The following is a 26,731-nucleotide window of genomic DNA, read 5'->3' as shown; positions in this document are numbered from 1 at the left end:
TGTTGTAGTAATTTAAAGGCCCTCTGGTAAAACTGGTGACTCACAAAATGATTTTGAGAAGTTTCTATTTATATTTCAAACAATATTGTTATTTGTTAATAGGAACTAGAGAAAAATTATAATTTTTTGATCTTAGCATTCACGCTGAACTTTCACGCGACCAACTAACTCACGCACACCACAACTTTTTGACATTTTACAGTCTTATCGATTTAATTCACATATCAATGAATCTACGAAGATTTTCACAAACAAAATTTTGCAGTTTTTAATAGCGAAAATAGTTGATATAGAGTTATAGATATTTTAGATAACAACAAAAATATTAAAATAACCATAGGGCAAGCCGGTGTGTATAAACTTATATTAAAGGACAGAGATTTCATATTTTGATCAACAGGATTACATGTTCAAATAATTTTTAAGCAACTGCAGCAATCTTGAAAAAGATCTGGAATTTACGATTGATGAAAAGTTAGTTGTTGATAAATATATAAATAATTTAGTTACAAGCTCATAATAGTTTTTTTTTTGGGATTTAATAATCAATAAACAAAAATCCTAATATCTTTTATCATAGATTTTATTTTATTATTTATTATTAATACTAACTAAGGTATTTTTGGGTGCCCTTTGTGTATTTTTTAGTATATAAAAATAGATCGGAAAGTCTGCAAACGAGAGGTTTTAGATTTACTTTTTTAACCCAAAATATAAAATAATAAACTTACTTAACAGGTATTGTAAGGTATCTTTTTTAAGGAAAAATAGGAGATTATTAAATTTTATGTCAATAAATTATATAAGATTTCATAAAATTAGAATGCTATCAAAATAAAAATATAGATCTTTATTTTATTACACAAAGGCAGCTAAAAATAATTTTGAAGCGAGATCCATCGTAAAAGATTTTGTAATTTATTACTTTTTAATTAAAATATTCATTCGTATAATAATTATTTAAGTATATTTTAATATTGTTAGTGGGTATTTTGGTGGGGTGTATATTTGTTTGTATCCCTAATATTAAAGAACAAATATATATATAATATAATAAAAAATATATTTTCCTATTTATTCAATTTTATTTTTTTTTGTTAATTTTTAATAATACATACCTTTAAGAAGAGCATGGCTGCCTACTCCTTATCCTCAATCTGAAATTAAAAAAATATATATTAAACATTGCATGGTTGTGTGTATAAACTTGACTAAATTAATTATTATAATACGTGGTTTTAAACTCCTAATTATCCTTCACATTACACTATTGTGCCACTTTAAAAATATAGAAAAAATAATGAAATGTATTTAGAAATTATTGCCCAATGTATCCACTAAAATTATGCACATCATAATCATTTTTTTGGTCAATTTTATTAGTCCAGATTCTTATCAATTTCATTGGGTATTTATCTCTTCTATTTAAAAATCTTGAGAATATCTAAAACAATATTAAAAAGCAAATGTATACTTATTTTATTATATTAGAAAAAAAAATGTTGATCGACACAAGGCCACTAAAAAAAAAAAGATTTAGACTCTAGTCTAAACTAAAATACAGAGAAAAAATTCTCATTTATTACTTATTCTTAATCAAGTCAATCTCGGTTAAATTGATTATTAACATAATAGATACTGGTACTCTCGACTCAGCATACTGTGTTTTTATCTCTTATATTCTCATTGGAACTGATAGTGAAAAACCAGCCCTAACAAGTCGTATTACGTAAACTTACTACTTCTATGAACCATGTTTATCCCTTTTTATGCATTTTTTTTTTGATCAGTGTAAGAGGAAATAAGCTTTTTTTTTCTTTGTTCTTTAAGCATACGATCTTTGACCATCCAGTGATTATCAAGAAAATACTTAATTACCAAAGAAAATCAAATCAAGTAAAGTTTATTCGATGAAACTAGACTGTACTATAATGAAATAATATTGTTCAGTCAAGTCATTGTAAGCAGCACTACATCCGATTTCATTTATCTTCCATTAGTAGTTTTAATATTAATAAGCATGAACTTTTATTTATTTTCTAAAATATATTCCTTAAGAATATGACCAGTGACCATTGACCGCTTTTTACTCAGTAATTGCCAAAAAAATACCTTTGAAGAAAACCAATTCAAGCAAAGCTAATATCAATTATACAATACCTTCATCAAATCCATCGCCATTAAAGAAAGGCTTTAGTATTCAAGCCATTGTAGTTGATCATGATACTTGCATACCGACCGATCAAGCATTTTTCTTAATCTCAAGAATCGCACTTTTTTACCAGTGATCTCAATGTGTTTTGCAACTCATCTAAAGTAACCGTCTGCATGCACCGATCGATCATTATTATAGATCAATCAGAATATTATTGGTTGATCATTTTGAAAAATCGTAAATCGCTTTACTTCTTAGATTTTTGTAGTTAATTATGTAACTGTTTCATTTCGGTATTAAAATTTTACTGTACAATATATTTTTTATAAAGAAAAAAAAAGTAAAATGGTCGTACCACATAATAGCTTATTAGGTACTACGTAAGCGTGATCCTTACTACCTCATACGAGTTGTATAATTCATTGGACCCGTGTAAGATTCTTGTAAGATAGCTCCTTTATAGCTTTTATTAAGTTGTATTTTAGATTAAGAAGTAGATACCCACGTGTGGTCATTCTCATTTTTTCTGGTTATATTATTTTAGTTAATCACGGTTCTCGTTTATTAGTATAATTTAAGGTTCCTATTTTATTGAGTATTGCCTATTTTATTAGGTACTATTTAAATAAATATTTGTAAATATTTAGAAAATACCATATTTCGTGTGTTTTGAAGATAAAATATGTTTATTGTTTGTTGGACATTTTTGTTGCACATTTATTATATTAAAATATTCTTGCTGATATCAAATAAATAGTTTAAATTCTTCAAGGCATATTTGCTAAATTAAAAAACATATTTAGTACAACTTTTTGAGTATAGTGACAATTTTTTTAAATATTTTAATTATAATATTAATATGTAAAGGGAAGATTTTAATCGTAAAACACAGTTACGAGCGGGTATGATACAGGATAGTAAGGTAAACAACCAGTTATTGACATTTCACCAATCATTGACACCATTCTACAATTTTCCCTAAAATTTGAATTTCATATTAAATGTGAAACCTATACAATCCTCTGTAAATCTGGCACATATTTCCAGAATTTTCTGGTCAGTCATTTTATCAGATCAGTTCATGTTGTAAACCCGTGTTCCAAATTTTTGGTGTTTTTTGTGCTTCTTAGTGTAAAAAATAAGGTAAGTAAATTTTTGTGACCCATTTTAAAAATTTAGCATTAGTATGTATTGTTATTTTCTATGGTTTATTTTTGTTTAACAAGTTAAAAGTGGATAAAATTAATTAAAAAATCTCCTTATATTTATTTGTTTACAAGAAAATGGAGGTGTCAATAACTGGTTTCAAGGACTATTCCTTCCACCAGTTATCGACACAACTGTCAACTATTAGTTTTTAATACTTTTGGCCAATCACATTTTGAGTGTGAAATACGTCTCAAGACAATGTTGCCAATATTTCATTTTTTTCAAACAAAATAGGGAATTACTGTTTTAATGATGACAATATTTGAATGAGCCAAAACTAAATATATTTAAGTCCCTCAGCTTTTTCAGAAATGTCGCCTAGAAGAAATTATACCAAATTATATACAAATGACAGCTGCACTGGCGGAAGTAAGAAATGATGTACCAGTTGCCGTGGCTGCTCGAAACCACCATGTTCCACGGACAACCCTACTTCATAAGATGCAAGGAAAATCTGAAGTTGTTTGGACCATGGGGCCTTAGCAAGCATGAGGAATCCCTATTAGTTAAATGGATTATTGAACTATCTGAAAGACATTTTTCTGTTTTAAAAATGCAGCTTTTAGATTCAGTTCAAAAATTCATGAGTCATTCAGAACGGGCAAAATCGTTTACTAACAATAATCGTCCTAGCGACAAATGGTTTCTGCTATTGTCGAGGAGACATCCGGAAATTTCACAAAGAATATCACAAAATTTGACAACATCCAGAGAAAGTGTAATGGTTTCAGGAAATAAAGGAGTATCTAACGTCCCATGATCTCTATCAAGCATTGAATACCCCAAAAGGGTATTCAGTGCTGACGAAAACGCGTTTTACCTCTCACCCAAAGAAGGAAAAGTGTTAGCAAAAAAAGGAGACAAAAACATTTATCAGCTAATGCAGCTGGTAATATTGCACCGCCGATGATAGTTTTGGCCTATGAGCGAATTCCATCTGCCATAGGTTCAAGTGTGCCTAAAGATTGGGCATTAGGTACATCCGAAAATGGGTGGATGTGTTCAAGCAATTTTTATAAATATATCACCAATATATTCAATCCATGGCTCATAAAAGAGGGGATTCAACACTCTTTTTTGGATGAACACTCACTAGATGGCCATGTGTCCTACTTAACTCGCCATTTATCAACATTCTGCAGTGATAATGGCATTGAGTTGATAGCTTTATATCCCAATTCTACACACATCCTTTAGCCTATGGACATTGCAGTATTTAGACCCCTTAAATTAGCTGCGTTACAGAATTGGAGGATGGAGAACTTTGGCAATAGGCTTCAGAAGATGCACTTTGGAGGTGTGTTTAAAAAGGCCCTGGAACACATTAAACCAGAAACCATTCAAAATGGTTTTAAATCTTCAGGTTCACACTCCTTTAATGTTGACAATATACATTTTAGTAAAATTTCTCCTAAAAATGACGATTCAAGTGACATCCCTGTAGCTGCTATGGCTTCAAACGCTACAAAATATAAGTCCCTGCTTGCCTTGAAAAATTTTGAGAGCAGGTTTGACCAAGAAAAGCTAACTACATTCAGGAACTCCTTAAACCAACATTCTTGTGATGGTCCAGTGGAAGATAAGCATTTATTCGAAATTTGGAAAAATTGGACACTAGAAGCATGTTCAAATGTTCAACATGCAGAAGGAACAAATGAAAAGGGGGCCATGGACTCAGTTGCAGATAATCAATTTAGCCATTCTCCCATTAATCTTACTCCTGCTTCTGTTGCCGAAGATATTTGCACTCCAACAAAAATAACTGATGACCAGCCAAGCACCTCCTTTCAAACCGTTGATGCATCAAATGTTCCAACTCCTTTTAAGAAGGCGTTATTTGGGCCCGACCCAAAACCTCAAACAAAAAAAAGGAAAATGAAGGAAAAAATTCGATCTGTTGTCATGTCTGACACATTGCGAAGGTATCACGCCAAAAAAGAAAACGAGTGTCGCGAAAAGGTGGTTCCTATTAAAAGACAAATTTTTTGTTGAGATTCGAGGCGAAAAGGGTATAATTTGGCAATAAAAATGATGAATGGCACCTTACCTTTGGAATTTCTGGATGTGAGTGTCGCAGGGATCCCTAATTTCCTCTGGAGAACTTGACTGGATTCTGCTTGTTTCAAGGCATTCACTTAAATTAGATTTTCTTAAAAACAATGTAGACTTCTGCGAAAAAGAACTTGCGAAGAACTACCTTTTGAGAATTACTTTTTTAATATACTTGGAGAGAGAGACGACTTGTGGCGCTTCAGTCGCAAGACTGCTAAGTCGTCTGCGCATCCAGGTGCCAACCAAGTATTGCCAATGTATAAATATAAAAATTTAACTTTAGACACGGGAAATAATTGTTGCAGCAGCAACGAGAAAATAAAAAAACTAGAAGAAAAAGAAAAAAGAAAATTCGAAAGAGAACAAAAACTTTTAAAGAAGAAAGAGAAGCCACAAGAAGAGAGTTCTGGTAAGGAAAAAGAATAGATAGAGAGTGGAAATATTTCGGATGATGTAGACCCCTTTGAAGATCCAAACAAATCATTTTGCCAAGTTTCTAACGAAGACATTCAAATAAATTTTATTTTATTGAAGTTTCTTGGCGGCAAAAGAAAGAGCACTACATACCGATATGTTTGTATTGTGCAGGAACTAGTTGACAATGATGACATTAGGGTAATGTCAATGAAATCTTTGGGTGGAGACAAAAAAAAGTTTGTGTGTGATGTAAATGATGTGCTATATATAAAAAAAATTGTGTCATTGGTGTGTTGCCTACCCCTGATTTATTATCTTCTGCTGAGCGAATTGAATATAAATTCAAATCACTTGTGGATGTTTTTGAAGCTTAAGTACTAAAACAAATTAATATATCAAGGCCAATGCATGTCATTGTATGCATGCGCATAGATGTTTGTATTTCAGTATGTTTAAATGAAGCTTTTGTAGTATATTTCCAAAATATACAATATCACAGTACTTTTAACTAGTCTTTTATTAGTGTCTAATACTGGCTGTCAATCATTGGTTTTTTTGGATATGATGATGTCAATAACAGGTATTTTGATAAAACTGATTTTTAATATTTTTTGCAACGCACATTTATATTTTTAAAGCGTTTCGTTGTATTAATTGCTTAAAGGAAACATTAAACTATATGTTGTAGCAAAATTTTACTGCAAAATATTATATAAAAAATATTTATCATGATTTTCATGAAGTACCCCCCTTGTACTGTCAATAATTGGTTATTTACCTTACCAGTGGCGTAGCTAGAACTCATAAGGCCCCGGGAAAATTTTTTTTTGGAGGCCCTCATAAGTATGTTGAAAAATAAAAAATATTATGTTATAATAAAAAAAGCATTTATTGTTATAAAAACAAAAACTTAAAATAAAGAAACAACAAAAGTCCAAAATTAAGAAAAATAAAATTAAAAATCCCTTTTTCGTGCTTTTCTATTTGCAAGTACATTGATAAAATCTTTTATATCGAGATTTTGGGCTTCTTCATTCTCTATGGAGAGTAAACTAAGCTCGCTTAACCTACTTTGGCCTATAGTAGACCTAACATAGTTTTTTATTATATAGTTTTATATTATAAGTTTTATCTTATTAAATGATCTTTTAACAGTTGCAGTTGTTAAAGACAACGTAAAAAATAGAAAAACATTAAGTAGACTTAAGTCGCTTTCAAGTACACCATACTTGTCTAATATAATATTAAAATATTCCTTAATTGATAGATCATTGTTAAGGTCCGTCTTAAAAATATTTAACAAATTGGTGTACTGAAATATTAAATTATTTAAATTAAATATTTCTGAATATTTGTTATAAATGGATGTACATTTATTTTTAATAGATGTTTCGTTGAAGTAAGTAAATCGAACAAATTATTTATTTTTTTCATGCTCTTAAATCTATTGGGTCCAGAACAACATTCACTTTAAATAACACTTCGGTGTTAATAAATCTTTAATTACTTAAAAGTTCGTCAAAGTGTTTTTTAATTTTAGGTTGACGTTTTTGCCTGAATTCTGGTTGAGTATTCCATTTGTTAGCCAGTTCCGTAGTTTCAATCATTTAAATTTCATCTTTATACAACATTGTTAAAATAAATACAAAGCAACACATTTATTTTTTAATAGAAGAAACTCTACAAACAATAAATATTTTAAAAAAAGTAATTTTAAATTCATTATGATAATATGTGTAGATTTAATTAAATCAAAGTTATGGTAAGATATTTAACATAGTATATTATTGTATATTAACCTATATCTCATAGTGAAAATAGTAAAATATATAATATCAAATCATAGAAAGAGCAAGTGACGTATTATTTGGTAAAATAATTTTTAACATTTATTAAAAAATCAAGAACACAAAATTTAGAATAAGTAAAAAAATTGAAACTAAAAAAAACAATATTTTTTACAGATGCAATTTTTCTATTATATATTAGCATTAACGAAAATAAATTAAATTTATTAATTAATGATAGTAATTATTTTAAATTATCTCAGAAAAAATCCCAGAAAGACTATTTTTTGCAAGCACTTATTCGGAAAACATAACTGAGCCTACTTAGAAAATAGAACTTATTTTTTTTAATACCGTGCGTAAAGTGCTCACTTTACACACTTCCCAGGGTGTGTAAAGTTTCACTTTTTACGCACTAGTGCGAAAATTAATTTGGAGTCTATTTCACATTTAATTTATAGTTTTTCAACAAATATTTTTGCGTTTTTTTTAACGTAACGTCGTTTAAGTGCATAAAGTAATTTGATTTTTTTGATGTTTTCTTTGGTAGTAGAAAAAATGTTTTATATTACACGTGTGTAAAATCCCCTTTTTGCATTTATGGGAATTGTCGCACATGTTTCTCATTCATCAAAAAAGGATCATTTTACACACTTGTTACATAAATAACTATTTTAATATTAACAAGTTAACTGCACATAAAAGAAAAACATCACTCTTAATAATATTTCCTTAAGACCTATAGTTAAAAGCATAATTATTTAGTACCTCTTGTACAAAATATCCTAAACACTTTATCTCCATACATAAATAATTTTGATTCACCCATCCTTTTTTCCTAATGTCCACCAGTTGATAAAACTTGAAATATTGTTGAAAATAAATTAGAGCGTGATAATAATTTGGCAGAATGCACAACAATTATGCTATTAGTGCAATTTAAGAACTTTAACCCATTAGTATAAAAAATAGTTATTTTTTTAAATATTAATAAATTTTAATAACAAAACTTGGGTTTGAGTTCGTCTCTTTTACCTTTTTTAAGTAATGGTTATGAAAAATGTTCAATTTAAAATTTGCAGCTTGTGATTTCTTTATCCAGGTAATTTTAAAAAATGGTTTTATGAGGTTGAGCTGATTTGATCACTTTGCATGAGATTCTTATATTTTTTTATTTTTTCTTAATTAATTTTGATCTTGCCCTTAACTGATGCGGCTAGTAACAAAAATGATTATTATATCATGTATAATATTTCTTATATTTTTTTACAAATTAAACATGAAATGGTCTTTTCTCACAATCCCTCCTTTAATCGCTTCTAGTTTCGGGTCTTACTAACACTTACATCCATCCCATTATCACGCCGTCTGAGGCTACAATAATATGCACCTCTTGTGATAACATTTTAACGATTTTAATAAAATATTAGTTACTGAAAATTTTAAAAAGGCAAATTTAAAAATTCTAAAGTGTTGAGTACTTACATACAAAAGGTCTATAATACACTCAAACAAAAGTGAACTGTCTACTAAATTGTAACAACTCAAAATATTAGGTGTGGTATTGTAATTAAAACTATACATTTGGACAAATTAAGACAGATATATGGACAAATTAATATGCAAACATAATATAACTATATACCTAGACTATATTATATATTATTTGATGTAGAATTTTTCAAGTTTTTTTATTTCATTTGGTGGCGACCGTTATTGATTTTATAAAATCATTTATGAATTTTCAAATTTTGTTATAACAAAAATTGAAGATTGCGCGAGAAGCAATCAACAATTAATAAAAAATGCAGAATTCTGTTTAGTAGACAATATTAAAACGCGAGAAGCGATTTTTATAACGTTACTCTACTATTTATTTACGTGTAGACAATTACTCTTGCAAGTTAGAATTCTATTTCTTTACTAAGTATATTGTATTGAAAATATATAAGTGGTATTGTTAATATTTCGACAGCGTATATCGTATTAATTTTATTTTTGTTTTTTGCCCTTAATGTATTTAATTATGTTAATGTCTTTAATAAACTGTAAAAGTTGGAGAATGATCTAAATTTAATTGTCAATTTAAGTTAAACATTTAAAAATTACCATTTTGTGTTTCATTTGTGAAAAAAATTAATTTATATTTATGCACCGTTCCATGTTTTCTAATAGTTAATTTAAAGGCTAATTAATTGAGTTTATTATTTACTAATATGGGTTGAAATAAGTAAAGCCTATATAGATTATAAAAATTATTACAATTTTATTTCTTTTTTTTTACACGATGCAATTATAGAGATATAATGCATAAAATAATAAAATACATTTTCCGAATGTAGCACAAAAGTGATATAACGTTATACCAAATCCCAGCTTTGAATGCACTTAAAGAACCAACAAATATTGCCTCTGAAACCGCAAATCCGTGGCTTTGTGGCGTTAAATTGATGATTTCTTTATTTGTTTTTCAATTTGCATTTCTGATTCAATACTGTTATTTGAATAGAAATTTTCGACTAATTTGAGTTACATATTGGAGAAAAAGTTCTCAGGCAACAGGACACGCGATGCTGTTATCGTTAGAATTCCCGGCTTATAAAACCAACAAAAACGTCGGTAATAAAACGAATCAAAACCAAATATCTTCAGTTTCCTTAACACGTTTTAAAATATTTACTCAGTCAAGACAAAATAAGGAGAAACGAGAATATCATCATAGGAAGTTTTTGCGGCTTTTGCGGAATCTTGCATGCAATCTGACCGTTCCTTCAGCCTTAATTACAAAAGGCATGTTGATTAATTAACCGACTATAATCAGGGCTGGTTCTCGGCTTTAATTTTAGCTGATGCTCGAGCGAACAGTTTTTGCATAGTCAACTAGTTCACATGATTTAAAATTTAATTATCGACTAGACTAGACGAGATCTGAGCGCCCGTATATGTAGTAATTTTCAATTAAAAAATTTATTGAAAAAGTTACCCTATATCGCTCCTATATTGGTTTGTAAATTAATTTTTGGTCTTTCAATAATTTAAATTGTTATGTGTTACAGTGTTGTGTTATGTTACAGGTTTTGCTAAAAATTTTATGAAGTTAAGATAAAAATTAGTTTGAAGAAATGCATTAATTTATTACCTACTATAAAATAACAGGCTGATATCTAAGTGCCTTTACATTATTTTTTTTTGAACTAAATCTCAATGTTTCTTTATGTAGCAAAATTTTTTGCATTAAAATAAAATACGTAGTATGGTATTTAATATAATATTAAAAAGCAATAATCTAAAATCAAAAAACCAAAACAAAACCGAAAAATAAGAATAATATTACAATAATAGTGCTGGTATGAGGTACGAGTATTGTCGGCAAATAAACATGTTTAAGATTATGCATTCACATATGAGTAGGAATATACAAAAAGGTAAGAAAAACAAACATAATATAATAAAATTTTTTTTTCATTTCCTGTTAAAAGCTATTTTTTAACAAATGCGGTTTTCGCTAAAAACTCTTCATATGTTTACTAATATAAACTTAGGTGTATCAAATTAATAACAAATATTAAAAAAGAAAAATTATTAAAAATACAGCGAATGTAAATAAACTAAGTAGAAAAATAGAAAAAATTAATGAGTTTAAAACTAACTAAATTAACTACTTCAAATTAAAACAAAGCCGCGTAAACCACATATGCCAATAGCCATTTCAAAAATTAATATTGATGAAGTTTAATTATTACATTCCAAAAAAAAATTACAAATAAATTAGCAAATGCAGATGCTTTAAATAAATATTTTTGTGAAAAAAAAAATAAATAAAACTTAACATGACATAAAATAATTTAAACATATAAAATAAAACGTATAATGATATAACACAGTATAAATATAAAAAAGACAAATACTAAATCTCTAGAACAAATTTTCTCAAGAGCTTGAGCAACATGTAGTACATTCTTTAAAAAATAGCTCTCAAGTTAAAAATAATTAATTTATAAAAAAGTAAATTAACTACTTTAAGTTAGAAGCAGAGTTGAGTAAAGAAACCAGGACATATGAAGGGTTTCTAGCAAATATCGATTATGTTATTTAGCTTATTATTTGAATCGACGAATGTACAGTCGAAACACTAAAAAGGTTGGACAAAGCTACATTTTTGGAACCTTTAGTGGATAAGAGTGTCTTATTTTCAAACACAAGTGCGCCATCAACTCCAGCACCAAGGAGTTACGAGATTGAAGACTCGAGCGAAGACGAAACTACCGAAATCCAAAATCTCTCCCAAAGGAGGCAAATAAAAAGAAAACCGAAGAAGCCGAAATAACATCAAAACAAGACCTTAACGACCAAACGAGGAGTAGTCCAAAAATAAAAAACCAAATACCAAAAAAACCGAAGAAAGATTTTTGTGTGTAAGCGTTGGTACGTTTTTCTATTGTTAAGGTATTTTTATTTTAAATCCATTGTAACCTTGTGTATATAACTTTAATATATTTTGCAATGTTCAAATTACTGTACCTGCCCTTTAGACATTAATATTTTAGGATCTTCTTCACTATGATTTTAAAACTCTAATTTTATTTAGATATACAGGGTGTTTCAAAATTCACTACATATATTTTAAGGGTCTACGTTTCGAGAACTTGATGATACTATGACCAAGTGGTTCTTGCAGAAAAGATCAGTGGGGGTTCCGATATCAGGACCTATGTGTACTAGGCAAGCTGAAAAGTTTCACAAGCAGTTGAAAATTAAAGGCAATTTCTCGGCATCTTCTGGTTGGCTTTACAGATTTAAAAAACGTCATGGAATACGAGAATTAGCTGTTCAAGGGGAGAAATTAAGTGCTAATGATGTAGCTATGGTAGAATTTTGCTATGATTTGGAAAATCTCATAATAGAGCATGACCTAAAACCTGAGCAGGTGTACAACGGAGATGAAACTGGACTCTATTGGAAAGCAATGCCGAGAAGGATACTTACTTGGTGGATCGAGTAATTTTTAAAAAGTGGATTTTCGAAAAATTTATACCTCAAGTTAGAGCTTATCTCAAAGAAAATAATCTTCCACCAAAGGCTGTACTGTTACTGGATAATGCGCCATCGCATCCTGATGTAGAGCAACTAAAGTCAACAGATGGGAACATATTCGTAGCATATTTTCCTCCGAATGTAACATCTATTGCCCAGCCAATGGACCAAGGTGTTATAGAGACTATGAAGAGACTTTACAGAAAAGACCTCATGCTGCAACTGTTGGGAGAAGATGACATTGTGGGATTTTGGAAACGTCTAAATTTGAAAGAAGCAATTTATGCTGTAGCTCGTGCTTGGAGTGATGTGAAAGTTGATCACATTAAAAAATCATTTTATAAAATAATGACTTTAGAACATGAAGACGGTTCTGAAGATGAAAATCACTTAAATGAAGGTGAGCTGTCCGTCGGAAATATAGCAACTATTGCCTCACAAATCAAAGGTTTAGAAGAAATAGACAATAAAGAAATACAAGAATGGATAGAATGTGATCACCAAGAAACAGGGTATCAGATCATAGATGACGATTATCTACATAACAAGAGCTCTGCATAAAGTTCTGACAAAAGTAGTGATGAGAATGAGAGTTCTGATAAAAATGATTGCGTCATTATGACGAGTCATCGAGAAGCAAGGGATGCAGTAAACATACTTATTCAATATTTTGAAGAACAGCCTGTAACTGATGACATTCATGTACTTCAGCTTAGAAAAATGAAGGAAATTATAGGGTGTAGAAGTTACGAGGCCCAAAAACAAACAAAAATTAGTGATTTTTTTATATATGTACATATGTATGTATATACATATAATATGTATAACCTACATAATATTTTTTATAATGTATGTATACGTTTATACATAGCAAATACATTATGTCTAAATAGGTAATAAAACATTTTTTTATTGCATTATGTTTTATCACGTTGTTTCTTTTCGTCTGGCACATGTATTTGTTTAAATAAATTATGTAATAAAAAAATAAAAATGAGTCTTTGGATTATCCGTGTTTTCGATTATCCGGCGAAGGCTCGGTCCCGGCTGGCCCGGATAATCGAGGTTCTACTGTACTTTAAATCAAAACGAAGCCGCGTAAACCACATATGCCAATAGCCATTTCAAAAATTAATATTGATGAAGTTTAATTATTACATTCCAAAAAAAAATTACAAATAAATTAGCGAATGCAGATGCTTTAAATAAATATTTTTGTGAAAAAAAATAAAAAATAAATAAAACTTAACATGACATATTTTAACATGACATTTAATTTAAACATATAAAATAAAACGTATAATGATATAAAACAGTATAAAGATAAAAAAGACAAATACTAAATCTCTAGAACAAATTTTCTCAAGAGCTTGAGCAACATGTAGTACATTCTTTAAAAAATAGCTCTCAAGTTAAAAATAATTAATTTATAAAAAAGTAAATTAACTACTTTAAGTTAGAAGCAGAGTTGAGTAAAGAAACCAGGACATATAAAGGGTTTCTAACAAATATCGATTGTGTTATTTAGCTTATTATTGGAAACGACGAATATACAGTCGAAACACTAAAAAGGTTGGACAAAACTACATTTTTGGAACCTTTAGTGGATAAGAGTGTCTTATTTTCAAACACAAGTGCGCCATCAACTCCAGCCCTAAGGAGTTACCAGATTGAAGACTCGAGCGAAGACGGAACTACCGAAATCCAAAATCTCTCCCAAAGGAGGAAAATAAAAAGAAAACCGAAGAAGCTGAAATAACATCAAAACAAGACCTTAACGACCAAACGAGGAGTAGTCCGAAAATAAAAAACCAAACACCAAAAAACCGAAGAAAGATTTTTGTGTGTAAGCGTTGGTACGTTTTTCTATTGTTGAGGTATTTTTATTTTGAATCCATTGTAACCTTGTGCATATAATTTTAATATTTTTTGCAATGTTCATTTTACTGTACCTGCCCTTTAGACATTAATATTTTAGGATCTTCTTCTATGATTTTAAAACTATAATTTTATTTAGATATACAGGGTGTTTCAAAATTCACTACATATATTTTAAGGGCGTATTCCTGATGTCAAAATAATACTTTTTTTTCCTATTAGGATAGTGGATTTTAATTTAGGATAGTGCAAAAGCTATTTCTGACAGGAAATCTCTAAAAGGGTCTACGTTTCGAGAACTTGATGATGCTATGACCAAGTGGTTCTTGCAGAAAAGATCAGTGGGGGTTCCGATATCAGGACCTATGTGTACTAGGCAAGCTGAAAAGTTTCACAAGCAGTTGAAAATTAAAGGCAATTTCTCGGCATCTTCTGGTTGGCTTTACAGATTTAAAAAACGTCATGGAATACGAGAATTAGCTGTTCAAGGGGAGAAATTAAGTGCTAATGATGTAGCTATGGTAGAATTTTGCTATGATTTGGAAAATCTCATAATAGAGCATGACCTAAAACCTGAGCAGGTGTACAACGGAGATGAAACTGGACTCTATTGGAAAGCAATGCCGAAAAGGATACTTACTTGGTGGATCGAGTAATTTTTAAAAAGTGGATTTTCGAAAAATTTATACCTCAAGTTAGAGCTTATCTCAAAGAAAATAATCTTCCACCAAAGGCTGTACTGTTACTGGATAATGCGCCATCGCATCCTGATGTAGAGCAACTAAAGTCAACAGATGGGAACATATTCGTAGCATATTTTCCTCCGAATGTAACATCTATTGCCCAGCCAATGGACCAAGGTGTTATAGAGACTATGAAGAGACTTTACAGAAAAGACCTCATGCTGCAACTGTTGGGAGAAGATGACATTGTGGGATTTTGGAAACGTCTAAATTTGAAAGAAGCAATTTATGCTGTAGCTCGTGCTTAGAGTGATGTGAAAATGGATCACATTAAAAAATCATTTTATAAAATAATGACTTTAGAACATGAAGACGGTTCTGAAGATGAAAATCACTTAAATGAAGGTGAGCTGTCCGTCCGAAATATAGCAACTATTGCCTCACAAATCAAAGGTTTAGAACAAATAGACAATAAAGAAATACAAGAATGGATAGAATGTGATCACCAAGAAACAGGGTATCAGATCATAGATGACGATTATCTACATAACAAGAGCTCTGCAGAAAGTTCTGACAAAAGTAGTGATGAGAATGAGAGTTTTGATAAAAATGATTGCGTCATTATGACGAGTCATCGAGAAGCAAGGGATGCAGTAAACATACTTATTCAATATTTTGAAGAACAGCCTGTAACTGATGACATTCATGTACTTCAGCTTAGAAAAATGAAGGAAATTATAGGGTGTAGAAGTTACGAGGCCCAAAAACAAACAAAAATTAGTGATTTTTTTAAGTGATTTTTTTATATATGTACATATGTATGTATATACATATAATATGTAATATAATATGTATAACCTACATAATATTTTTTATAATGTATGTATACGTTTATACATAGCAAATACATTATGTCTAAATAGGTAATAAAACATTTTTTTTGATGCATTATGTTTTATCACGTTGTTTCTCTTCGTCTGGCACATGTATTTGTTTAAATAAATTATGTATTAAAAAAATAAAATTGAGTCTTTGGATTATCCGTGTTTTCGATTATCCGGCGAAGGCTCGGTCCCGGCTGGCCCGGATAATCGAGGTTCTACTGTACTTTAAATCAAAACGAAGCCGCGTAAACCACATATGCCAATAGCCATTTCAAAAATTAATATTGATGAAGTTTAATTATTACATTCCAGAAAAAATTACAAATAAATTAGCAAATGCAGATGCTTTAAATAAATATTTTTGTGAAAAAAAATAAATAATAAATAAAACTTAACATGACATAAAATAATTTAAACATATAAAATAAAACGTATAATGATATAACACAGTATAAATATAAAAAAGACAAATACTAAATCTCTAGAACAAATTTTCTCAAGAGCTTGAGCAACATGTAGTACATTCTTTAAAAAATAGCTCTCAAGTTAAAAATAATTAATTTATAAAAAAGTAAATTAACTACTTTAAGTTAGAAGCAGAGTTGAGTAAAGAAACCAGGACATATAAAGGGTTTCTAACAAATATCAATTATGTTATTTAGCTTATTATTGGAAACGACGAATGTACAGTCGAAACACTAAAAAGGTTGGACAAAACTACATTTTTGGAACCTTTAGTGGATTTTATTAAGATATACAGGGCGTTTCAAAATTCACTACATATATTTTAAGGGCGTATTCCTGAGGTCAAAATAAGACTTTTTTTTCCTATAAACATGGGTCCTAAAATGCACTTCCTTCAAGCTACAGCCATCGCAAGAAGTGTAAAAAAAATCGACTTTTTAAAACTGTATCTACTGTTTTGCATCAAATTTAAAGAAATTTGGAATACCCCCGTTATTTTAGGCGGTCTATTTACTTTTTATCTTAGAAAAGGCGTAAAACTAATTTTAAAGGGTAAACTGAGGGGGTGCACACTTTTGACGTCCAAAATTTTATGTACGCATACATTTTTTTGTAAATTAAGCTACACCAGAATTTGGGCCATACAAAAATCTAAATTTTATGTCTCTTACATTTTTTTGATAATACGAATAGTTTTTGAAAAAATCACCGATTAATAAAACGCTACCAATAACGTAATAATTAAAATTTAAACAGATAATATTAAGTAGTAGGATGTGACTATTTGTTTTAGGACATTTTTTAAGCGGCACGACATTTAATAATAAATAGGTAGACTGGTTTTGCTATTGTTGAAACTTTGTTATTGGGGTTTTTTCAATAAATTGATTAACAATTATTTACGTTAAAGAATGACGGTTTATAAAAATACAAAAATTGGTTAAAAAATTATGTAACATTTATTAACATAGTAATTAATTATTTTTTAAATAAGCAATAAGCTTCTGAGAAACAAATATTTTTTTTTTAAAAAGTGCTCGAAATGCGCACCCCCCGCTGCAATACAAGCCTCCATTCGTCTTCTCATAAATTGTCTTACTCGCTCTAAAATTCCGGGAGTTTTCTTATTGTTTCAAAGGCATCAATAATTCTTTGCCTTAGGACCTCGAGCGAAGGCACTTGACCAGGATTATAGACGAGGCTTTTTACATATCCCTAGAAAAAAAAATCCAGAGGATTGCAGTCCGGGGAGCGTGGAAGTCATGGTATTGGGCCTGCTCTACCAATCTATCTCTCAGGAAACACAAAGTTCAAATAGTCACGCACTGTTATACGGAAATGAGGGGGGGGCACCGTCATGCATAAACCACATGTTCGCTCGCACATTTAAAGGTACATTGTCTAATAAACCATTTAAATGGTGCTGTAGAAAGTCTAAATAAGTGTCGCTAGTACTAATATTCTAGGAAAAAAGAAAGGACCAATTAACTCATCTTCCACTAAACCTGCCCATACATTAAGGCTAAAGTGCTCCTGGTGGTAAGATTGCCTAATTCCTCTATTATCTCTCGCGCATCTGTAAAGTAACCACCTTGCAAACTGTAAGCGCCTTGGGAAATCTTGAGGTAGCAAAGCTTGAACTCTTTGAATATGGTATGGATACAAGCTATTTTCGTGCAAAACCCGCCAGACAGTTGCATGAGAAACATCCAAAGTCCGAGCTATTTGTCGGGTACTTAGGCCAGGATCGTCGTCGATGGCATTTAAAATTTGCTCCTCGGTCACTGGGTTTCGTGCTTGTTGCGGTCTGCCTGCATTATTCCTGGGGGTCCGAAAACTACCGTATTCCCTAAGATGCCGATGTGACTCTGAAAGTGTTCGTACATTCGGGAGTCGGCAATTAGGAAACCTTAACAATCTTTGAGCTTTATACGCGTTACCATCAGCAAGACCATAAACAAAATGGATGTCTGCAAGATGTTCGAATGAATAAGGTTCATTTTCCATTTTAGCAATGTTAGCGTTTAGAAATAAAACATGGGAATAAAAACTACACTTTAAATCTAAAACGGGAAGTAAACTACTTGAATTAAACAAAGTCAACAATGACAGTAAATTTATTTTACACCAAATGTCAAACAAGTTAAAAAAATGTCTAAAACAAATTACAACAAAAACAAATTACAAAAAAAAACAACAAAAACAAACACAGCCTACTTCCTAAATTTTTTCTTTGATTTTTAATTTACGATATTGCTATCCTTTTATTCACCAGCGATTTTCTCTAAAACTAATAGTCGTATGAAAAAAATGCAAGAGACCAAAAATTTAAATTTTTGTATAGTTTATTTTTTGGTCTAGCTTAATTTAAAAAAAAAAATATGTACACATAAAATTTTGGCCGTCAAAAGTGTGCAGTCCCTCAGTTTACCCCTCAAAATTAGTTTTACACCTTTTCTAAGATAAAAAGTAAATAGACCGCCTAAAATAACGGGGGTATTCCAAATTTCATTAAATTTGATGCAAAACTGTAAGGCACTAAAATTTTTAATAAGAAATATTCAAGGCCAACAAGGGATCTAAAAATCTTCCATCCTAATATATCTAGTTTAAGCCAAAACTTTGACCAACTTTGCGTATTTTTAAATAGTTTAACTGTACATTTTGACATCATTATCTAAACAGAAACCTTTAATCATGCTAATTTAAACAACACACCCTTTGCAATAAAGAACTATAGTATGTTATACAATCACGGTGACTATAATAAAAAATGATGGGGTAGTAGTATATATTCGTTCTGATCTGCAGTATAATTATAATATTGTACAAGTTGGCATTGTAAAGGTTTTGGAAGTTCTCGCACTCTATGAAAACAAACAAATTCTTATAACAGGACTATACAAATTTCCACAAATAGAAAAAGAATCATTTAATAACAGTTTGCTCATATACTTGGACAAATGTAAAAAATACAAAACACACCTTCTAATAGGAGACATTAACATGAATTTATTTAACATAACAGATCAAAATATTGAGAGCTACAAAAATATTTTAGCGCAATTTCAGTTTAAGTCGTTGATAAACAAAATCACACGACCTAGTCTAGACTACTTGTCTTGATCATATCTTTTTTAAAGGTCAAAGTACATTACTAGAAAATTCCAAATCATTTGTATTTCAAAATTAATTTTAATTTATTATTTGTTCCTTTTACACAACATTTTAATGAAATAAAACCAGTTCAAATTAAACGCTTCACTAACCTTAGGAATGATTTGATACTAGAAACATGGAATCAAGTTTATGCCACATATGATGGAAGTGCAAGTATGAAAGTTTTTGTAGATAAACTGCAATTCTATTTAGAAAGGAATACCACGGTTGTAAAATTTAAACAAAACAAAAACCATTTTCGGAAAGAATGGATGAACTCCAATCTACAAAAAACTATTATGGAAAAAAATACTATACAATGACTTACTTTAACAACCAAATAATATAGATATTTAAAATAAATATATACGCATATAAAAATAAATTAAAAATCCAAATAAAAAATAGTAAGAAACAATATTTTCAAATGCAAATAAACCAAAATTCTTCGTCAAAAACAAAACTTTGGGATTGCATAAACAAAATTTGTAATAAAACTAAACCAAAGACAAATTTAAGAAATTTATTTTTTAATCAAGATATTCCTTATAATACAAGAAATCTCCATTTGCTTAGAATTCCCTTACATAGAACAGCAACCTTTGGAAAATCTTTTTTATATATGGGCGTTCGGATGTGGAATGAACTACCTATTTATATAAAGGAATGTTCGCCTAAAAAAATTATTATAAACTTAAAAAAATATCTCTTAAACACGCAAATTATGGTAACCTAATGTGACCGTATTTTATAAAATGGTATTTTTGTTTTAATTAATGTTCTGCACACCTGATCTTGCTAATTGTAAATATTTACATTAGAATTGAATTCTCACTCGCCTGTTATCTACCCTCCGTGCTCGCCCCTATACCGTTCTGTTTTTTCTTTTTGCCCAGCTTCATAGCCACTCGCTAGTTCACTGTAAAAATACACATATTGTCCCTGTTGATTTTGGTATGGACCTTATTGTAAATACATAATATTACGTTTTTTAGAAAATAGTTTATCTAGGAACACGGGTTGTACAGCACATGTACAAGTAATCTATGTACTTGCATGTGTATCGGTTTTTTTATAAAAATCGCGTTGCACTCCGATTATCAAACAAATTGTTGTAATTTTTAATTATTTGTATATTCATGGAATTTTGTTTTGTATATTCTGTAATAATGTTTTTTTTTTTAAGACTGAAATACGCCAAATAAAAACAACAAATGGTAATGTATACACTGAGAAACAGACTATTTCAAATGAATTCAATAACTTCTATAGCGACCTAAGTGAGAATCTCGCTAAAAAGATTAAAAACTTGCCAAACTATAAGAACGACATTCAATATCTAGAAAATTCTATGGTTTTAAGGTACGTGTCAATCTTTGAAGTCAATAGAACTATAATGAACCTTAAGATAAAAAAAATCTACTGGATGGGACAATATAAGAAGTGAATGCCTAAAACAAATATCGACCGAAATTTCACCGATTTTGACCTGGATAATAAATAAGTCGTTTGATACAGGGTGCTTTCCGGACTGTCTTAAAATCGGAGCTATTAAACCCTTATATAAAAATGGCGATAAAACAGAAATATCAAATTACAGACCTGTCTTACTTTTGTCAACATTTTCAAAAGTTTTTGAACGAATTATTATAAAAAAAGGGCAAATTTCTTAACTAAATTTAATGTATTATCAGACTTGCAATTTGGTTTCAGGGACAGAAAATCTACGCAGGATGCAATTAAAATTTTAACATCACAAATATCTGTTGCACTAGATAATAGTGAAACTTGTTTATGCTTGTTCGTGGATCTTTCTAAGGCATTTGATACTGTCTGTGATGAGATACTTATAAAGAAACTACACAGCTGTGGACTCCGAGGCAAAGTTTTCGATTTGGTTAAAAGCTACCTGACAAATAGAATGCAGCGTGTTGACTTTAATGGAACCATAAGCAGTGAAAGAGATGTTAGGTATGGAGTATCCCAGGAAACTGTGTTGGGTCCTTTACTTTTTACGGTTTATGTAAACGAGATGCTTAAGCCTAAACTAAATGGAACGCTGGTTAGTTTTGCAGATGACACCGTTTTACTCTGTAGATCAAAGCCTTGGCAAATTATAACAACCCAAATTAAAAAAGACTTTGTGGAATTAAAAAACTGGTTTCAACACAATAAATTAACTTTAAATATACAAAAAACTAACTACATGTCTTTTGCAACTTACAGAACTTCCCTTCAAAGGCTTGGCAACATTAAGATTGGGGATTGTGAAATACTCGAAGCCACATCTTTTAAATATCTCGGTATTAAAATTAACAATTTGTTGAAATGGGACCTTCATGTCGATGAAATGATTCAGAAATTAAGGGGACTTCTCTCAAAATGTATGTACCTTCGAGACTTTTTGACTACCGAACCTCTAAAAATTGTATATATGTCTCTTGTATAAAGTCATTTAGTTTATGGTATTTCGAGATGGGGAAGCATTTCTGAAACACATATACAAAAATTAAAATCAATTCAAAAATGGGTTTTAAAAATCATTTTTGGCAGAGACAGAATATATCCCACTGATAACCTCTTTTCTGAAAGTGAGATATTAGATTTGCGTCAACTCTATTATTTAGAAATCCTTAAATATATATATAAATAAAAACAAGATAGAGTTAAATATCAACCAAAATTCATCTTGTAGACAAAACAACTTGGCATATCTAACCACGACTCGTAAAACTCATGGACAGAGGAGCTTAAAATATTTTGCTCCGAGATTGTATAATATGCTCCCAAATGATATAAGGATGGTTGAAGGCTTTAACCCTTTAACTCTTTTAAACGCAAAGCCAAAAACTGGATATTTTTGAAGGGTAGAGAAGTTTTTAATGATTTAATAAATCTTAAATACATCTAATAGATGCTTTTTGTTTCAGAGTGTTTTGAAGATTTATATTAGCCGGTTATAGTCTGTTTACCCAATAAGGACATAATTACCTAAATTTAACATTTATCCGATTATATAACCACAAATCACGCACAAGTGCTTATAGTGTGCTTCAGTGATATTTCTAAACGTTTATATTTTTTATTTATTGTATTGGTTAATAAGTATATTACATATATTGTTTAATAAACTTTATTATTAATATTGTTAAATTTGTCCACTTTTGAATTATGGCAACATTATATTAAGAAATTATCGTACATTTACCTGATATGGATCGTTCGGTAAAAACCGCACTTGTCTTGCCATGGTGGTATTTTTGCTGGAAATTAAAGATTAGTTGCAGTTTTTAAGAATGGACGAGTGGCAAAACGTTGTACCGACAGTTAGAGCAAAAAAAGTGGCAAAATACGTAACAAAGCTAAAAGTACTGCCTATTTGAATCATAAAGGTGTTTTTGCTCCAGAAAAGCAAATTGGTGACGATATCAAGCAAGTTTTGAACGCTTTTTTTCTTGTTTATCCTTTCTAACCTCAAAATCGGTCATAGGTGTTTTTGTAAGAAATACTTCAGTGCTGCCAGAGCAAAGGCAAGAAATTCTGGAAAGTGTTTATTATATTCCTACAAAAGCTTTACAAGATTCACACCTGTCTGGCCTTATTACATTACAAGCAGTGAAGCAAAGAAGGTCGCGAAAACCTGTAAGAAATAACGTGCTCGTTTATTATTCCGACTCAGAAGAAGATGTGACTTTACCAAATTATGAAAAGTCAAGTTCTTATGCTTTTAAAGTTCGAATAAAGCAAACTGATGATTGTTATAGGGAAGTGCCCGTATGTAAGGAGTAAAAACAGCGAAATCACTGTATGACAGCGGTTAACATCATAATAGGCCCAATGCTTTACCTTGTGAATTGTAAAATTTAGTGGAAGATCACATTAAATCATTTAAATCAATTGTACAGATAATTTTTAAATGATTATTATATTATTGTTAGCTATAAAGCTTATTGGACAGTTTTTTTATAAAAAAAGATATAAAATTTGGAATGCCGAGAACTGACACATGTTCAACTTGCGACTCTGTTACAAAAAATTTCTGCAGCAAAAAATAAGGAATCAAGTGTTTCCCCACTAGCGAAAAAGGAACTTCATTTAAGAAAAGTGAAATAATTTTATAATTTCTTGAAAAATTACAAGAAAATGCTAGAAATGAAGAGGCAATAGTTATTTGTTTTGACTTTATGCAAAATTTTCCTTTACCGCATATTTATTTCTTTATTTGTTTATTTACGGGATGTCCCCATTCTAACAAAATTACAAAATAAATTAGATCCTAACCCTAAATGTATATAATTATTCTGCCATGAACAAATATATTAATAAGATACATAATGAACTTCTAATCTATTAAATATCGAAATTTTCTATAAATCAACAATATATCTATCTAAATGTATATTAATATGTAGCAGCTCAAGATATACAAATAAGATAAAACTTCCAAAAAAAATTTAAGCACAAACTAACCTTGGCCAAAAAAAAATTAATACAACAATATATAGTTTTCCCCAGTTGAGTAAAAGAAAAATAATAAAACAACTAAAAACATACCGTTAAGGAAAATAATTAAAATAAGAAAAGTAAAAGCAATCAAATTTATTTGATACTTAACACATAGTACTTAACGACTAAACTAACTCAGATACCTTTTTTAGTTTTGAAGGCTTTAAATCCACTAAGTCAAAAGCCTGATTAAATTTATTTCTCAACATGTAGAGTCGACTAATTGAAAAAAATTTACCATAGTTTGTATGGTGACATTCAAACAGAAAAAGGGACGTCCCTCCAAGGACTCTGGTATTGCACCTAAAGTTTATCCGCAATAACAATTCAGGGCAATTAATAGCATTATTAATCAACTTGTGAAGAAATGTCATATCACACCTAGTTTGATAGTCCTCAAGAGAATTCATATTTAGCCTTGATTTAAGTTCCGATAAAGACCCATCTCGTACATTTAACCGCCAGGCACAAGCCCTGAGAAATTTATTTTGGACCTTATCAAGACTGTAAATATGGTTAGCATAATAGCATAATATTAGAGACAACTTAGCATTTAGATGCCTTCAGCTTTAGAATAACATTTTTGGCTTCAAAAATCTAAGATGGTAGTGCAACAATGTACACCTATGATGAAACAATTGCAAAAAAAGGTCAAAATGAAGTTACTTCGTTGCTTTTTTATTATTTTACACACGTGCTTGACGTCACTTCTCGAAACTTGGTGCTAATAAATGATAGTTGCCCCGGATAATGCAAAAATTATATTATGGTGCATTTTTTATTATTAGTCCACTAATTAAAGTTATTTCATAATATTTTTTATATATTTAGTATACGTGGCCATTCTTTTCTACCTAACGATCAAGATTTTTCAGTTATTTTAAAACGAAAAGCAGTTGAAATAGCAGAGATTCCCGAACATTTTTAACATAAAATTATTCACAGATGAATTTTTTCTTAAGAACTCTCGGCCTGCAGTTAAGCTAAAATTGTTTAGAATGTAACGAATTCAGGCGCCCAACAAGTTTTTGGAAATAAAGGACAGTAATAGCGTTGATTGGATAAATTATATTATTATAGTCAACCATTAGAGTGGACCTTGGAGACAATCCATACTTTGAAGTGAAATATCTCTATCGAATGAACTTCTTTACCAATAAATCCATTAAAAATAAAAGACCTGGAGACTATCAAGAATATACAAAGTAAAATAGAATATACCATATTTCATAATGCCCTACGTTTGGTAGAATCAAATGATGCTGAATTAAGCGATATCAATTCCGAAGATAATGTGGTGTGATGAGAAAAAAAATTATGTACGTGTTTAGAGTATAAAATTAATTTTGTGTTTAACCTTAGCAAATATCATTAAATTTATATTGATCATATATTTTATTTTTATTTCTTGAAAAGGTTATACTTTGACATTCTTTAATGTTAAGAAAGAGGCTATTTTCATCGCAGTAGGCTCGTAGTCGATCCAGATCACTTTAGATTTTAAGACAGTCGGCGATGTTAAATATTGTACGGTAGATTTTAAGATCATCGGCGTATAATAGAAATTTAGTGTAAAATCTTATACAGATCGTGTTTTCGTTCGTTACTTATAGGAAACCGCATAGAGGCGAAATTTTGCAACGTCGCGCGTGTACGAGTGCCTGCGACAGAGCACCGCCCCGGCCGGCCCGAGGACGGGATTAGTAAACATCTGACTTTCCTGAGAGCTGCGTAATTTGGCGACAAAATGTCCTAAAATATTACGCGAAAATTCAGGCATTTTTAAAATATTTATTCTAATGCGGGTTTTACAGACATGACAATGTGGAAAGCCCGCAAAGAATTTTAATCTTAGAATGTTTAATATGCTTTGTTTTGCATAATGAAAATTAAAGCGTTATTCTAATAAAAAATAAAATATCAACTCTGATAAAAATATAATAAAAGAATCAAAAATAAAACGCTAACAAACAAATTTAACAACATATCATTTTGTTAAATAAAAGGCTCAAATAAACCGCCTTCTTTCACTAAACAAAAACTTAACTTATCGTAAAAGCTATTTCGCACAAAGAGTTTTAGGTAAAATGGAATTGGCACCTTCGGCAATTTTATTTCGCAATTTCTCTGAATTTGTTGGCCTACTAAATTCATGCTTCTAAATGGTCTGCTTAAGGTAACCCCACAGATAAAAGTCATTAAGAGACAAATCTGGAGATCTAGGAGGCCATTTAATATCGTCAGTCCCACTAATAAGGCGCTTAGGAAAAGTATTTGTTAAAAATTCTTTTACCCTAGCCGCGTTATGAGCAGGACAGCCATCTTGCTGAAAATAAACCGATCCCAGATCTACATCAGGTAGGATTTGAATGGCAGGAAGAACTTGGTTTTGCAGACACATCTCGTGAGAGTCCAAAATACCTGCCTAAAACATTCAATTTCTGAGGATACTGGGTACGAAAAATGAAAACTTCTGTGCTCGTTTTTCTGAGACCAATAACG

General features: G+C 30.2%; 1 long non-coding RNA gene across 1 annotated transcript in view; it reads right to left on the bottom strand.

Moving 5' to 3' along the window:
* LOC126735951 (uncharacterized) overlaps positions 1 to 26,731 on the bottom strand; it is a 327,730-nt gene that overhangs the window by 208,202 nt on the left and 92,797 nt on the right. Inside the window, exon 2 of the long non-coding RNA XR_007660560.1 lies at positions 1,119 to 1,157. This is a non-coding gene — a long non-coding RNA (uncharacterized LOC126735951). The remainder of the gene's footprint in view (positions 1 to 1,118; positions 1,158 to 26,731) is intronic.

Source organism: Anthonomus grandis, chromosome 1, assembly GCF_022605725.1.
Source record: "Anthonomus grandis grandis chromosome 1, icAntGran1.3, whole genome shotgun sequence".
Classification (NCBI taxonomy): Eukaryota; Metazoa; Arthropoda; class Insecta; order Coleoptera; family Curculionidae; genus Anthonomus; species Anthonomus grandis.
The sequence above is the reverse complement of the archived record's forward strand: the minus strand, read 5'-3'. Positions and strand labels throughout refer to the sequence as shown.